This window comes from Sinohyriopsis cumingii, chromosome 10 (assembly GCF_028554795.1).
Source record: "Sinohyriopsis cumingii isolate HCF-2022 chromosome 10, ASM2855479v2, whole genome shotgun sequence".
NCBI lineage: Eukaryota > Metazoa > Mollusca > Bivalvia > Unionida > Unionidae > Sinohyriopsis > Sinohyriopsis cumingii.
Genome location: NC_142970.1, coordinates 52983174 through 52998281, shown reverse-complemented (window position 1 = coordinate 52998281; position 15108 = coordinate 52983174). Strand labels below are relative to the sequence as shown.

The 15108-nt window shown below is 32.3% G+C and overlaps 2 long non-coding RNA genes across 2 annotated transcripts in view; both read right to left on the bottom strand.

Moving 5' to 3' along the window:
• The window catches only part of LOC149790161 (uncharacterized), a 338762-nt gene that overhangs the window by 226658 nt on the left and 96996 nt on the right, over window positions 1-15108 (bottom strand). The window lies entirely within an intron of this gene.
• Window positions 198-14311, bottom strand: LOC149790163 (uncharacterized). The gene is made up of 4 exons (XR_016424026.1): window positions 14163-14311; window positions 12359-12509; window positions 2493-2575; window positions 198-2205 (listed from the first exon to the last, which is right to left on the bottom strand). It is a non-coding gene; the product is annotated as an uncharacterized LOC149790163 (long non-coding RNA).

The following is a 15108-nucleotide window of genomic DNA, read 5'->3' as shown; positions in this document are numbered from 1 at the left end:
TAATCCCATTTTTACGCTTCGAACGTGCATCCTTTCGATGTGGATTCCGACACGCTAACCAATAAGCCACCGCGACACCTCTAAATATAAAGAGACAACGTTGTGGCCTGGGCATATTTCTATATATATATTATAAAATAGTTGAATGATTGTTGGGAGTCTCTCTGATGATTGTCAATAGAGAGACGAAAAAGAGGAAATTTGAAAATACTTTAATTCATAAAGGAATGTTATCTTTGACAAACATTTGTAGATAAAATCTTAAAGTCCCATTCAACCAGATAAAATGTACCACTGCGGAAAATAATAACGAATGTCAAAGATTATGAAGTATAGTATCAGCTCCGAAATATAACGTTATTATTTTCATGTAATCAGTCTTTCTGTTGACTTCTTTACAGTGACCTTCTGTTTTTTTTTCTCAATTGGATGTATCAAACAACGGAAATAAAACTGAAGGCAGCATACAGAAATAATCTACATGAGTGTAATGAATTATTTAAAGATAATTTTTTTAGTAATATCTTAAGAACATTATTTAAGCAAATAATATGATAAGTAATTCAAAGTAAAGTCCTCAACCTGAACATTTAATAATAGATATAAACTCAGGTTTCAGCTCAGCCCAATAACAAATTATCTTCATGAAATTGAATCCATAGGACTTCAAGCATTTGTGAACATAGACAATTTTAATGTGTATATTTGTTCTGCTATACCTATCTAGTTATAAAATACTATATAGTAGTATGATACTTAATAAAACTTTCCTTTGAATCCCTTATTAACGGACGTGTTCATCCCAAAAAGGCAGTACGTTTCTGATTCACCCGGAAAAGAGCTGCTGCTATAAACAATCCCATCAAACAATGAAGACAAGGCTGCAACCCAATAGCAACGAGCGGTATTATGACTAATTGATTTAATATGACTGGCTTTTATTGTCACAAACAATACGCGTCTGGATCGCTCAAATGACTTCAGTTCCGATATGTGTACCGTGTTCATGGCAGTTGTTCAAGCAAATGAAGGTAGAAGAAATATAAGTAAACAATGAATAAGGATTAAGGTATATATGATTTTTCTTCATTCATTTTGTCAGTCTGTCTAGTAGTAAATGTGAAAATGGAACTATTATTCGTACCCTCCCTTCATTAATCCTCCTTATGGTTCTCCTCGTCTCCTCCACCACATCCTGCTCGGACTACTACTGCCAATGCTGCCCACACTCCAACCACCATCCTCAAACCTCTCATCAAACACTAACATCAACACAACCACTAATAATTCAGCCTTTAAAACTTGTACTACCAAATTAGCAAAGGATTTTATATTTTGAAACGTTTGCAAACTAAGTAGCAATTATTAGAATGTTTTGGCCAAGTTTCCATTTACTGCAAACAATTGTATACCTTCAGATGAATTGTTCCATCCTTGTCACTTAAGGCAACGTTGGTTGTTTCTGTTATTCATATGCTAAGGGATTCTATTTAATGTCTTCAGCCTTACCAATAACTAGTTTCATGTATTTTCTGTCCATTTTCCTTCTTTTCTTTCTGTCTTCCTTAGATCCAATTTTAAGTTCCCTAATCTTTTGTCTCAAAGGTTTAAAATCCCAAACAAGCTTTAGTGCTATATTCATATTGAGGAGTTCAGCTAGACCTTTAATATGTTCGTTTCTATCATCTTTTGGGTAAAAAAGATAAAATGTACCAAATATTATACTAATATGAACAACACAAGTCTTCCCAACCTGTTTCGTAAAAAAGTTTATAATTTTGTCTGCACACTTTTTGCACGGTGAGTAATTCATTATGATTTCGAGATCTAGTTTCATCATCGTAGTCTCTATAGATCTTGTAGGTAAGAAGCTGAGATGCTCAAGCATATCCGCTAGCTCTCTATCTCTACAATTGTCGAATGCACATTGCAGATCACTCAATAGTTTTATTTCTACGTGTTCATTCCCCGAATTGAACAGCTTGTTACTCTTAATTATGGGATGTCCAGTTTGAGAATTAAAAAAAAGCGAGTAGTGAAGACAAGCTGTATGAGACCACTCATCCTTTCTCTCCATATACATCAAGTCGACCCGGAAATTGTCTTTGATTTCTTGGTCAGAGAATATTTTTTTGTCGTCGCCGTCGTCGGCATCACTGTCTTCGCTCAATTCGTCCTCACTCTCTTGTTCATTACCACAGGCTTCTGCAAATTTTTATGGAAAGATTTCATCAATAAACCACTAATCGCACTTTTGCTATACAGTACTTTGCCTAATGATACCGACATGACTTAATACTAAATTTGTATTGGCAGTTTATAGGCTTCGAATTCGATAGAAAGGAAATTGTTTTAACATGGCTGAAAAATGGTTGGGAAACATTAGATGTGCCCTTAACACATTTCTGATGAAATGTAGAGAATGGATATATATTCAAAAATATAAAGCACGCATATATTAATAAAGAACAATTGACTCGAAATAATTGTACCTGCCATCTTTCAACGCTGTTGAGTGATTAACACACTTCAGTATGTCACTTCCGATGTCAGAGTATTATCATCAATTCCTTTCCTGCACAAAATCAATAAAGATAGAAACATCAGCGATATTAAATGTGAGAGTTTTAATATCACAAAGCACTTCCTATATTTGCGTTCGAAACCTAAAAAAGATAGTCATATTTAAAATAGAAAGGAAAATGATGAAAAGTTACAATAAAATAACCAAGATGGGTTACATTAATGTCTGTATCCACTAAACAATCGCAAAATCACAAAAGATCTTATGAAATTGCAAAGAGAAATATATAGAACGATGAACATATTTTAATAATTGAAGCGTATGAAAATCTTTCAACTCTTCATTCATAATCTTTTATGCGATTCGTCGTTTTAATACCTATTTTATAGGTTCTTTCATTATTGCGTTGACTAATTCTTTAAATCGTCTATTATATCATTTGTTCATCGATTCATTAACTCTCTTACACTAATTCATTCCGTCATATATAAATGTACTGATGTTTCCGCTTATCTCTGTCTTTATTTCTCACTCATACAATACATAAATGTATGCTTCCATCCATGCTTTACAATCGCTTTTGTTGTGCCGATTGGTTCACTAACCCGATTCAGTTTAATTCTCCATAAGACTTTGTTAGAGTGAGTAAGAATTATATTTCTTAGATTACCTTCCTTTTCTTGTTAGCAGTCTTTTTGTTCTAAATTTCGGCAGACTGCCACTTACTGCCATGTTTCGTTTTTCTTATTTAACATATCCATCCATCAATGTTTCCTTTTTCAAATATCCATTCATTTTGTTTCACTAAACTAGTATATATTAATAATAATGTTAACTGTTTAATGCAACATTATCTCTAAAATGAACTGACGCAAGATGAATGGTCTTATAACGGTTGTTTGTTTTCCCTGTGAGTCTGTGTGCCATACGGATTGTAAATACCAGATCTTTACTAATTGTGTTTCTTTAACGAACATTTATATATAATGTTTCTACTAATGTGATAGATAATCACTAATGTCAGGAGACTGTAAGATCCTTCCTTTAACATGAACAGCTATTTATAATCGTGTTAAATAACTTTACTGGTAGTAGCTTTTCAAGATGCTTATATAGTAGCACGAATACCGATTAAACATGTTGGGCTGTTAAATGGGGGGAAGGTATAACTATATACATTGCCAGCAGCGTTGTAATTTTGCCTGGATCTCAACATTTCTCAGAAATATTGCCGACCTTGTACTTCAAAGAGAGAGAGAGAGAAAGAGAGAGAGAGAGAGAGTGAGAGAGAGAGAGAGAGAGAGAGAGAGAGAGAGAGAGAGAGAGAAAGAGGGAGAGAGAGAGAGAGAGAAAGAGGGAGAGAGTAAATAGAGAGCGAGAGAGAAAAAGGGAGAGAGAGAGATGTAACAGTTAAGGTAGATACTGAATTTAGATATCATAGATAATGACAAGTTTTTAGAATTAGTGAGTTTGTAATTATAATGATAATCCTAACGTTTTAGAAAGCAAAAGGAAAAAAGTTTCGCTTTTGACAATTGAAAACTCAGCGATTAAAAAAAGATGTGAACGAATATATATATATATATATATATATATATATATATATATATATATATATATATATATATATATATATATATATATATATATATATATGTATATATAAATTTATATATATATATATATATGACTTAATCCAAACATCTATATCAGGTTGTCTGTCTGGAGGAGGCAAACATCAACCGTGAGGAAGAGTATATTGGATCATATTCATATGACTACATATGACGCATTTGTTTTGCAATTATATAGGATTGATAATTCAGTTATTGTTATGAATGTGAATGTTTAAATGTTCAGAGGCAAAAGGACATTGGAAATTTAACTATTGATGATCACTGAATATTTTGATTTGGTTAAACAAAATTAATAAATGATACGGTTTAGGAATATTATACTTCAAGTGAAATGAACAGAACCACCTGCATATTTCTCTTTCATGATATGATAATATTTTGTTAGAAACATTGACTATAAAAATAAGAATTGCAATTATATTTTTATATTAGGACAGCACAGTGAAAAGGGAAATACCAAAGAAAATTGAACGTGGCTATTGGACATTTATAAAGGACAACAAAGACGAATAAACTTTGGATTTTTTAAAAATTAAACAGGCGATTTCGACAAATTTAGGATACAATACACATAAAAGTTTAAGTTACAATTCAAGGCAGATAATACGAACAAAGAGAGGCTCAAACTGCTGCATTATTTAAGTCAAGCACGTTATCTTTTACACCACTCATGTGGTAACAAAGTGTTGGGCACACTAATATACAACGATTTTGTAATGTCTTGTGAGATTGCTTTTGGTAACAAGTTTTGTGCAAAATCTGCTACTTACTATGTAGATGCCTTTGCATTAAAAGTAGAATAAATGCATAACCGTACAATAAATTCCCATTCTTCAATAAATAGTCCTTCGAGATCTACTGCAATAAAATTTATTTTGATCGTGTTATAGTCAGCTGCCGACCAAGAACTAGTCGTCAGTTTCTTTATTGCATAGGATATTGCGAACAAGTGTACTGAAGTAATTCATCACATTTAAATAAATTAATAAAGTTACTAAAACATGTGTATACTAAATTGATTCAATGCGTATGTCAGTACATTCATAGATGGTATGGGTGTGATTATTTCATATACTGATAGTGTTTGTAGGAGTTCAAGATTATGAATTCAGACAATTGTATAATATACTATACACAGCCCATAAAAACAATAAATGCTTATTAAAATGATGAAAGTAAGGAACATATAATCTGGTAATCATTATTTTGTATCATCATTCCTTTTCTTTCAGACGGTTTTAGTATAATAATGCACATAGTCCTATCCCACCGCTCACGTTTATTTAAAGACTGTCCCAAGACGTGATCAGAAACAAAGATAAAGATAAATATAAAAAAATGCAACCCTCATCTGCATCTGTGTCTTCTGTGAAAATATAAACATGTTCTCGATTGCGCGGTTAGTTTTTGAGGACTTCGATAAAGCAGAAGTATGGCAAAATATATATATCAAAGTGGCCATATAGTCATTGATATATATATATATATATATATATATATATATATATATATATATATATATATATATATATATATATATATATATATATATATATATATATATATATATTTGTTGTTGTTGTTTGGTTTAGCGCCATTTGCAGCACACGATAGGCTATGCATGGCGGCCAGTATTAATGGTGGAGGAAGAACCCGGGAAAACCCCGGGAAGAACCACCGACCCTCGAGAATTCTTTTACAATCTTTTAAGTTTATATCTAACATGGGAGTCAAAATCGTTCCTTATCTAAGCCTGTCATATAACTTTGATGACATAAACATAAACTGAAATCCTTATATATGTGGCTTAAAGATACTTTCGTGATTGTGACTTAGAAACTTTCAGAGTGAAAGTTCCGATTAAGTCGACAGATTATTGTCAGAAAATGGTAATTGCAACCTAGGTCAAGTAGAGCGTTATATAATCTTGCTAACCTATTATTCTTTATTGTTGTATTCAGCTTATATTTTGTGTGGATTTATGTATTCAAATTATTATTCCCTGGAATTACAAAGTGCTCAATTTTATTCTTGGATTAAACCAATAATGTAGAACTGCAGTGCATTAAGATAAAGCCATTTTGGATTATTTTATTGTGATACATCAAAAGACTGTTAACACATCACTACATTCGAGGCCAGTGGCTCATTAGCTACATCACTACCACTGGCACATCAACACATTCAGTATCGGAAGTTATGTGCAATACCACGTGAATTCTATTGGAACTTTACACAAATGGACTTGTAATAGAACGTTAGGGACAATTTATTTCGAGGACAAGCTGAAAATTTCAAACTTCACACCTCTCAACCTTCAACAACACTCCCTAGATCTATCTCTATTGTTTTCCTTTCTTTCATTTCGTATGCCTGGCTAGTACTGATAGGATAACTAGAACTAAACTTCCACTCCTCCTTCCTCATATTTATACACCTGTAATTGTGCACACATGTGATATAAATGAGTAATTGTGTTGTATAAAAACACTTATGTATAATATGTAAAAGATTAATAATTACCAAACATCTATTTAAAATCTCGTTAAATGCAAGATTCCGAAATTCTTAACGAAACAATGTGGTAGTCAGTACTGCATTTACACTGCAATTGTTTTAAGATCACTGCAAATATTAAGCAGTGTTCGGATGAGTAGATGAAATGTTTCAATTCTACTGTATGCATCTTCCTCTCATGCATTTTGATTATTAAATATTCTACAACACAACGTAATATACTTCAAGCTAACAAGATAAATGCCTTTAGCATGTGTGTTATTGTATATTACCTAACCATTATTATTAAAGACGGCAATTGAAAATTTTCTTCTCGTCCTTTAACCTACACATGTATTAAATAGGAAATTATTAAACCCAAATGTTTATTCAAAATATGCATGGCAAAAGAGATTGGTAATTGATTCTTTCGGAAAGTATCATACTTAACATACTTATCTTCTGTTGCGTTAATTATTGAAAAGGTTCCAGCGACATATGCATTTCAATCAACCAACCTAACGCAATTTACCTTGTGATCATCTATCAGTAACATGAGTACAATACTATGTATAGATGGATGGATGGATGGATGAATGGATGGATGCATAGATGAATGCATGCATGCATGTACGCACATACGTACGCACGTTTATGTACGTATGTTTGTATGTGTTCAGTTAGATTGCATAAGCTTCGTTAGTTTAGGAAAATATACGTTTGCCTCATTTAATTCCTGACATTTCGTCCAATTATCAATTTAGTTCCCTTTATAAAACATTTCTAATGACACTAGATAACGGATTTTACAAGTGTATTACAAACATAACCGATATGTCGATATTCAAACCAGATATAATAAACCGAGTGCATGTTTTCGGTGTAAGTATATGTATCTAGTGGCACATAAGCACAATCATGGATATGCAGTTCCGAGTAAGTTTAGGCACCCCAAGAAAGGAATACAAAGCAAAGATAGTGGCAAAGCATATCACAATGCTTATAATACAAAGTCAATCTTTGTATATAAAACTCTTTTTAATGGTCCCAAGACCTTAGAGTGAATGCCACCACGAGATGTATAGTAGATAAAATGTGTTGTCTCCCTTAGGCGCTTCTTACGACATGCAAGCGTGGTCCGATTAAATATCCCCGAACCCGCAGTTTGATGGATATATCATCAACCGCTCTAACGTACAGTGATCACGCTCAGTCTTTAGAGAGAGGTGTCGACCAAATGGATCGTTATGCTCTCTTCAAGATGAAGTACGGTCTTATTAAATCGTTATTAATGAAGAATAGTTTAAGCCCATTGTATTTTCATGAGGTGAAGTTATTCACAGTTGCGCTGCCTAACTGGCATTGGTAATTGTGTTAACTACCATTTCCTTATCTGTGCGCTTTATGTTTCCACACGGTACAATACGAGAGCAATGACAAACAAACTATGGATACATAAAACGATAAGCATGTCAATCACCTTCACTTGACCGTATCTCAAACTACTCGTTTGCCAATGAATACGTGACCATTTGTAAAATCGAACCCGTTTCCCCACAATTGCTAATGTAATAACATTGTTATTATTATCCTCATTTTATGAACTTCATACAAATATGAATTTTATTAATTTTGAGAAATTATCTTTAACATGTCTGTTGTTGCTTGAATGTTGAATAAGTCTTTCATTAGAATCATGTTAATTCCATCAAGTTCCAACAAATTATAATATCCTTATTAAACGAAAAACTTTCCTTGTTTTTAGTGAGTAGACCAAATCACAATCACAGTTCGAGGAAGAAACATTCTTTTTGAATTTAGCGAAAATAAACGATAATATAATGATATATATAGAATCATACATTAGTGTTGTTTTCAGATGCAAGGGCCCGGTTTAATAAGGGCCAATTTTTTCCCCCAGATTAGCGATAAATTAAAGTGCAAACCATTTATTATTCTTATTATTTATTCTTCATTATTTGTATACTGGAACGTAAATTTACATGGTATGATAGGATTGTGTGATATGTTTCATCAAAAACTAACATTTTGCCTAATTTCAGCATAGTCGAAGTCACTCAAACAATAGCAGGGCAGTGGAGAGCACGTATGTTGTTTTGCGAGAGGACACCTTTTTGTAATCATCTAATACTTATTCGAATTTTGATATGCTTTCATTTGCGCTAATCTCTAACGAGCATACAAATTCAGACCATCTGAGTTCCTTCAGATTACCCGTTTTGTGTCGCCGCCATCACCAAAATGGCCTTTTACTTATCTTTAATCAAACTGATATTCCACTGTGGATTGCAATTTTCATGGGGAGATTATGTTCTTTACTTTTGTTACTGACCGCGTTTGTGACACTCATAATCTATCTCTATATTTGGAGGAAAGCAGCTAAAAGCAGAGGAGGCGCATTAAGGAATGAGATACACAGCAGCAACATAAGCATAAAGCAGCCGATCGTAAGATGTTTGACCAAAATGAAATTTAAAAAAATGATGTTAAAAATAGAAATACTCTTATAATTTTTAAATACTTGAAAAGCATCATTGATATTTACTATCACTTTTCTTCCGTACAATGATTAAAGACACACACACACACACACACACACACACACACACACACATATATATATATATATATATATATATATATATATATATATATATATATATATATATATATATATATATATATATATATATATATATACATGGGGAGAAATAAAAGAACATAATACTGAAAAAGAAAATAAGGTGAATGATTCAGAGACAGCTCAAAGGCAGCTACAACCGTTGCACTTACTTTTAGTTGTGACATATTTTGCAAGGTATTAGGTACAAATAACACATGTTCTGGAGAGTATCCTAATTGTACAATACATGTTTGAACAATAACATTGGTTGAGGAAGAGAACATAAAAATCCAAGTTAGAACCACCGGCCCAAGGGACTCTACTGGCAAGATTTCTCACGTTCCCACGTTGATTGAGCAAAGATTCAGAGCCACGCGGTCAAAGGTGAGGTATTTGATTTATAAAGGTAAGTGCTTTAGATCACTCAGCCACCCTTGTCTACGGACAGAAAAGTAATTCAGGTTTAGCACGGTCTTATATACTTAGATATGTCACATTTCCGTTTTTGAACATCTGAAACGATCTGAAACTTTACTAGACATTGTAAATTAGATTTGTAGGCCGACAAGACAATTCATTGGTATTTCATCATATAGGGAACATTTTCGAAATGGCACGCAGATCTAAAATAGTTGTTTAGTATGTAATTCATTATATATATATATATATATATATATATATATATATATATATATATATATATATATATATATATATATATATATATATATATATATATATTGTATTAAACTATTTATAGCGTATATACTATCTTAATTCTAAGGACGAAACAACACATATAGTAGCACATTTACAGCATTGTATTAAGATATGTACAGCTCTATATACATTTTTCATTCTACTTCAGTTAGGAATAGCACACACAGCCATGATAATGGTTCACTCATGACAATGGCTCAGATCAGAAATACCAGATAGTGTCATGATAATGGTTCGGTTATAATATTGGTTCAGTCATAACAATGGTTCAGTCAGAAATTGCACATAGGGTTATGACAATGGTTCAGTTATTGTTCAGTCATGACAATGGTTTAGTCAGGAATACCACATAGTGTCATAACAGTGGTTCAGTTATGACAATGTTTCAGTCAGGAATACCACATAGAATCATGGCATATAATCTTAATTCTATGGACGGCACAATACATATAATCTTAATTTGAAGGACGGCACACTACATATACGGCAGCCTTCTCTACGTTCAACATATATTTGCACATACCCCCAATAATCAACCATGGGAAAGTGAAAAAGGAAAACCCACCACGTGAGGACATGAAGGGGATGGAGTTTTTTCTGTTAAAGTACGAGCTTTGGGGAGGACCCCCATCTTATAAAGAAAACCCGCGATTGTAAACACCGTCGACAGTTGTCAGTCACGGGTTTTGATCACCGGACCTCGAGTATGAGAATCGAATTTCTAACATTGTACCACTGTACACATCTTACAGATATGTTTCAGAAATTATTATTAAGTTATCTATGCTGGATTGCTTCAGATGATTATTATACAACACTTTGTAAAAGTACAGCGTGGATTTATTTCTGTTTCTAAGCAAACTGTATAAAATAATTGTATATATATTTCTACATAACAGAACGGTCTAGAAATAACTGAACTGTATTGTACATGTAACGGCTTGTGTGTGATCTGTTTTCTGCCTTAAGTTCCAAAGTACAAATACCCTTCTATTAATCTGAACTATTATAAGATTATGTTACTAAACTGATATTAGTTATAACACAGATGGTTAATAATTTAATTAGGATGATACAAAGAAAATTAAGCTCTACCGTGGAAAGAGTTATCCCCCTTCTTGAGAGATCAGTAACGTAGCGATAAGATGGTAACTATTGAATTAATGTGCCGGAGATAGTTTTAGCTTGACAGAGATATATGTCTTCAATAATACTGAACTTTTATACCGTCTTATTCCGAAGTTTCAACAAAAACAATATTAACCTAATATTGATGAAATAACGATTATATCATAATTAATTAATTACTGAATGATGACAAAAAATGAAATGTAGTTATGTAATATTAGAATAATCGGCATAACTACTTAATTACTCTACCGGAGAGAGACAGAGTTATCTACCTTCAAGAATAATGCAAAATTATATTTTATTTATATTTCTTAGAGAAAATAGAGTTGCTGAACCGAAGGAATGTCAATATCAAAATATTTGCCAGCTGAGTTCATTGAGTGAAATATCATTTCGTCCCCAGTGTAGATTTAACTGCCTTTTTGCTATTGTTTTATATCTCCCAGTATTTACAAATTTTGCAATTTTGGTTTTGTGTGACAGCTAGCAAATTATCTAAAAGGTTATTGAGTTTTTCTCCATGAATTTGATCGAACACAAGACCGTCTTCGAGTACTCCTCGATAACATTCTTAAATAAATTTTTGAGTGATACTTTTTCTTTCCATCAGCAACAAACATTAGATAACCAGTAGCACTATTAACATAACCGACAGGTTTTTTTAGTCGACAGTTCCTGATGATCCCATCACGAGATGATTCATAATTCTTGATGATAGGATTTTTCATAAATTCTTTTAGCTCCATTTTGTATTTAATAATATCATTTTTTAAATGACTATTTGTCAAAGTTACTGTCTGTAAATCTTGCAGATAGTCATCAACCTTTCTTATAACTTTGTCATTATTGTCGTTGTTATTTTAATGATAATATCTTTTGATCTCTGTATTTTTAGCACCACATTGCACACATTATTGCCTGTTTCCTATAATTCCAACACCACAATTCTGACACGGTTGAGGTCCTAAACTCCCTCTTCGTACATTTTGTAAATGATACCCGCAAATTTCGTTTACACAAGCTTTGTCAGAAGGAGTTATAGAGCCCATCATAAGAAAAATGCATTTGTTCTTTGTTTGAATCATTATATATATAATATCAATTTAAATACATATTTGTCTTAACTATGATGTGAACGAATTGACACAGATTAAAATTAAGCCTTCTGAAATAAATTTAATCTTGGCAGTATATCCCCCGACTTACCGATTCGAGATCTGGTTGATCCAACGAACAAACGTTTTGATTGATACTATTCTTGACGCCACCAAATAATTTAGCAAGGATGGTTCATCTCATGTGTGGTCGACGTTCAAAATCATACGCAAAACCGATGATTTCGACCAAGTTGGCGATGCTGCAATGAGCGACAAAGGAGCGGCAACGATTATTCATTATTTCGAAGATCAAAGATATTTTTCAGAGTAAAGTTTATTGTATTAGCAGAAATAAACAATACTTAGATTATCAGTAACAAACTTGACCCTGTCCTTCATAATGAAAAAAGTTGCCGTATTAAGTAACAATTCAAAACCAGGATTGTTGACTGGTATTGACAAACCGTGGTTATTTACGGAATTTATCCGATAAATCATAAACCCAGCGTTAATAATCTAAAATCGATGAAATTTTCAACAAAACAAATTGTATAACCGACCAAATAGCGGAACATTTTATAAACGCGATGCGTGGAAACGGATTAACGGATAAAAGACGTAAAATTATAAACAAGTGGGGAGAAATAGTTAAATTTACCTGAGCATCTGTCAGAGACCTCGCTTAATTAAAAAAATTAAAAGTCTCGATAATGTTAAGAACAACAACCGGATAGATTTTATACGAAGCAAAGTATGAATCGAAAGGAGCTTAGTTTGAAAGTATTGATCACAATGTGCATGCGTGGACAATATTTCCACGAAATCGAACTGTTAAATTGTATCAAGGAGAGATATTTGATTTTATTAACGAAATCAGTAAGAATGATTATGTATCAGTGTGGTTATTTCAAAGTTCAGATAATGGAAATTATGATCATTTGTACGGCTTAAAGGCGTTTTTATCGTACATAATCTCCATGAAAAATCAAAAAATCGTGCGTCAAAATGCACCCATGACGATACTGAACAATTACTGAGTAATTGTTTTACTGTTCCTTCAGATGCTCTACATTTTTCTAGGAAGAACAATTCGCGGAAACAAACCAAAAACGATTGGATCTTTTTAAATAAATACGACTCAGCTGTGTCAAATATGGGCACTGTGGATTATGGAATACTGAATACGGTTATACAGATGTTAGTTCAGTTGATATGGTTGGATTTTATCAGGTTTGTCCTAAACTGCCAATCTAGCAACAACGAATAAATTAATTGCTGTTGAGATGCTTTGTATTACTTGCTACTGATATTCGTATATCATTTCACGTTATGTATACCTCAATGTGTCATATACTTATGAACTATTAACGACCGTTTCAGCGGTCTTGTTCGATACCAGCTCAGATTTGTTTATTTTAGAATTAGATACTAAGTTTTTATTTTTAAAACATTAAATAGCATATAAAAGAAATTTAGAAATATTTATGTCCAATACAGTGAACTGTTCTTTACACCTACATTAAAATACAGATCAGAGCACTTGATCCACAATATCATTCGCTCAAAAACATAAGAAGGAAAAGAGCATGAAAATATGAGATATTTCTCAAACGTTTGATCGGTCTAGGTCTCTAAGGATCACGTGCGAGTCTGGTGGAATGACAACTGCATGCTGGATGCACACACCGAAATTCATCCTGATAAAACAAACAAGATGCATGAACCCTATACCTATATGACAAGACCATGCTAAAGTTTGCAATAAATGCTGAAAAGGATGCTTGTCAAGTAGTAAACACCTAACATAAATGTATGTCTAAACGTAAGAATTACATATTCCATTTTGAAAGTTAAGAGAAATTTTCAGATATTGTGGTTGCATTGAGATCTAAAGATAATAGAAATTACAATACCTTATAAAACAGTATGGACGCTGTGAATCGAATGCTAGTCTAACAGTGTCGTACTAGCACCTTCAAATCAGCTTAATATGGACTTTACTCTGTCACGCCCTTGCTAAATCAAACATGACTGATAACATGACACAGATTAAATATGTCATTATGACTCAAGTCAGATGTTTACTACTGTAGGTATCCATATAACGCAGGAGTGAATTGACAGCATTGAAATGTACATCATGTGTGCAGTTTGCCTTGGACACCTATTAAATGTAACAAATCATTTTTCAGCCATATTGCATTGTAAATTACGTGGATATTTAAATCCTTCCATTGGCATAAGTATCCAACTGTCTTTCAATGAATACATACATACATGTATAAATACATACATAGATAAATACATACATACATACATACATACATACGTACATACGTACATAAATACATACATATATACAAGCATACATATATTCATATATATATATATATATATATATATATATATATATATATATATATATATATATATATATATATATATATATATATATATATATATATATATATATATATATATATATATATATATATATATGCATACATATATACTAGCACGCATTTTGTTTGAGCTTTATTTTTCATACTATTTTATCCTCACATTGAGTGATATGGCGCCATTGATTCCCTTCTTTATAATTTACCAATTTTTATGCATCAACATATAATAATTTTGGTCTTATAAATCTTCCTCCCCTTCTATAGTTTGTTATTATCTTTTTGATTTATTTTGGGTGAGTGGGTGGGATGACGGGGAGACATTTCCATAGTAAAGACAGTCTCATAGGACAACATTTTAAAAACAATCATAATTGAATATAGTAATAATATTTTCAATTAGTAATTGTACTGGGGTCGCAATTTTATTCGGAAATGATGGATAACTAGTGTGTTCATA